Here is a 3,525-nt window from a genome sequence, read left to right as displayed (position 1 = left end):
AACCCTTGTGACGGTACAAGTAGTTAATTACTACAAATAACAACATCTCCTTTAATTTGAGGGGTAGTTATGAAATGAAAATAACTACCATTCTTGCCTATAAATAGATGATGCATTTTAATTGAAAAGGGACCACAAAGACCACACACAACACAAAATGTCCGATTTCTATATAGAGATGTAGGTAAATCAAGTATGTCCTTAGGTTTCTAATAGATTTTAGGCTTGTAAGTTTATTTTATTTCCATTGTGTTCTTATTTAATCAAGTAGGTTTAAATCTTTTACATTTCTTGCTTGGTAAGGTAGGCTTTATAATCTAGGTATTTTCTCATCTTCACTGTTAACTTATGCACTTCTCAAAAGGTCCTATTAAGTTAGGCATTTCCAAATCCCAAATTCTAATCCTCGAAAACAAATTTTTACTTTGAACTATGAACGGTTTTAGACCCTTTAAAACAATCAGATTAACCTAGTTAATTAGCCAAGTGATTAACTTAATCAATTTAAGCAATTCTAGGTTATCACAAACATACAATCATATCAAAAGTATAAAGTAGCGGAAATATAAAAGACACAATGATATGATCACCCAAGAAACCACACGGTAAAAACATGGGGAGGATTTGACCTAGCTATCCTCAAGATAAACCTGAATCCATTATGAAAGAATCGAAGTTCATACAAAAGGACTTCCAAGCTCCCCGCTTGACTTCCTAATGCTACCCACCAGTAGAACTTACTGACACGATCACGTGCAAGCTCCGAATCCACGGACTCCTTCTTTCTTGGATTCTCTAATCAGCTACAAGCACCCACGCTTGATATTCTTTAAGCTTCAATGGTAGCAACTGAGTTGATCATCAAGATGTTGATACTATCTCTACCTTGAAAAATCCTAAGCTTTGTGTAAAGGAAAGCTCCTCTAGATCTCACAAGAGATTTACACAAAACAGAAAAGTATGAGCAACAATACAACTGGAGCAACTCTAAAAATGTGGCTAGGGTTTTTCTTTATATACCAAGGGTAAAAACAGAAAACCCAAAACGTTTAATGAGTTAGGGCTAAGCTAGAATATTCTGCAGAAAAGCATTCTGCCCGAGATTCGATCGATCGAGCCTTTCATTCGATCGATCGAGCCAAGCCGAAATGCACCAATGCATCTGCAGTCTCTTGATTCCAACTTTACATGAAAGACTCAACTTTGAGCAAGCCTAAACAAGATTAAATAACCTATTTTGATCATGGTTTGCCAACATTACAAATTAGATTTCTAAATACATAAATTCCTAAATCCTTAGAACCTAACAAACTATTTAGATTCACTTCAAGTAACATAAAAAGTGGGTTCTACTCAAACAATGCCATTGGGATTTTAGTAAACAAATTTATTTTGTTCATTTTTCTCTTTTAAAATTGAGGAATTATAAAATTTATTTTATTTTTTTTATGTGGATTTTAGCTATTTTTTAATGCCAATTAATTTATTATTATTTTATTAATGATGTCATCTTTTAAGCATGATAGCTGTGGAAACATTTGACCACGCAAGTAGTTTCCATCACTGAGATTAAGGACCAAATTTAACAAATTCAAAACATAAGGATTAAATTGAAAAAAACCCAAAATATAAAGATTAAACATGTATTTTTGTGAAAATTAAAAAAGCTGATAGCAAAGCTACAACAAATTTGTTTTCTAATATTTATTTTTGTGATGTTCCTATACAGTATTATTATACCTTGCAACAAAAATTGTCTTGGGGACCTCTTATGTCATGGCCTTTTTGATATATAAGTGGCGTAGGAGGCATTTATCATTGTATGATGCTGTTGAAGAATTTTTGCAAAGCCAAATTAACCTCATGCCAATTAGGTACTCTTACTCTAAAATTAGGAAGATGTCCAAAGGTTTTAAGGATAAAGTGGGTGAAGGAGGCTATGGCACTGTATTTAAAGGAAAGCTTCAAAGTGGTCCTCTTGTTGCTATAAAGATGTTGGGTAACTCCAAAGCTAATGGACAAGAATTTATCAACGAAGTTGCAACAATTGGAAGGATTCACCATGTGAATGTGGTGCAACTCATTGGCTTCTATGCTGAGGGGCCAAAGCATGCCCTTATATATGAATTCATGCCTAATGGTTCTCTTGAAAAATACATTTTTTCTCTAGAAGAAAGTATCCCCTTAAGTATTGAGAAAACATATGAGATTTCTCTTGGAGTGGCTTGTGGGATTGAATATCTACATCGTTGATGTGACATGCAAATTTTGCATTTTGATATCAAGCCTCATAACATTCTTCTCAATGAGAACTTCATTCCCAAAGTTTCTAATTTTGGGCTTGCAAAACTTTACCCAGCAAATGATAGCATAGTGTCTTTGACTGCTGCAAGGGGAACACTAGGATACATAGCTCCAGAGTTGCTCTATAAAAACATTGGAGGGGTTTCTTATAGAGCTGATGTTTATAGTTTTGGCAAGTTATTGTTGGAAATGGCAAGCAAAAGAAAGAACTTGAATGCACTTGTAGACCATTCAAGCCAAATTTACTTCCCAACTTGGGTTTATGGCCAATTTAGTGAAGGAAATGACATAGAAATGGAAGATGGCATGGAGGAGGAGAAGAAAATTGCTAAGAAGATGATCATAGTTGCATTATGGTGTATACAGGTGAAGCCAAGTGACCGTCCTTCAATGAACAAAGTTGTAGAAATGCTTGAAAGAGAAGTTGATTGCTTACAAATGCCTTCCAAGCCTTTCCTATCATCATCACTAGGGAGACCGACCGGGGATGTAACAGACAACTTAAATTCAACTAGTTCATCATTTCAATCAGGTGAATCAAGTCAATCGGCTAAACTTTAAATGCAAGGGAAAGCTAACACCACTGCGGAAATGGGGCAATTATTCTTCACGTATTTGATGACATAAAGACTCTTCATTTTTTTGTGTGACAAATAATTGGTCCCTTGATTTATGATAGCTATCCTTACTTACAATTTTTTTTTTTTTTGCTAAGTACGTGGTATATTCATTTGTTAAAGTCTTTTGAAGAGGAAACAAAATTTATAACTTTATAATTGTGAATGTGTAATTGATTAAGTTAATAAACAATGTTGAAAAACTGGGCAATATATATTGGAGTGGCAATAGCCCAATTGTAGAAATTGCTATACTCCTATGTATATATTCAGTTTTCTTCTCTTCCCCTCTCATCATTTTCATATCTATGAGAAGGGATTTTTAGTTTCACCTTCTTCACCTATTAAGTGTTGATTGTTGTTGGTGCTGAGAATCATTGGAGAGCATTTTCACAAATCCAAGAGCATTTAGAGGCTTGGGGTTGACTACTGTTAGGTTCTAAATGTTTAGAACAATTGGCAAATTGTGAACACAAACTTGTTTAGATATAGATCTTAGAATCTATAGGTTTTATTCGACAATGCTCAAGGTGATTCAAGTCAAGATTCAAGAACATACAAGCTGCAGGAAGAAGACTTCATATTCTACCTAGTTCGATCGATC

The 3,525-nt window shown here is 34.3% G+C and overlaps 1 pseudogene; it reads left to right on the top strand.

Annotated features, from left to right (window-relative positions):
* The first annotated feature begins 1,761 nt into the window (after nt 1-1,761).
* LOC112015702 (rust resistance kinase Lr10-like) lies at nt 1,762-2,865 on the top strand (annotated as a pseudogene).
* The last annotated feature ends 660 nt before the right edge of the window (nt 2,866-3,525 follow it).

Source organism: Quercus suber, unplaced genomic scaffold, assembly GCF_002906115.3.
Source record: "Quercus suber isolate HL8 unplaced genomic scaffold, Cork oak 2.0 scaffold_141, whole genome shotgun sequence".
Classification (NCBI taxonomy): domain Eukaryota; kingdom Viridiplantae; phylum Streptophyta; class Magnoliopsida; order Fagales; family Fagaceae; genus Quercus; species Quercus suber.
The sequence above is the reverse complement of the archived record's forward strand: the minus strand, read 5'-3'. Positions and strand labels throughout refer to the sequence as shown.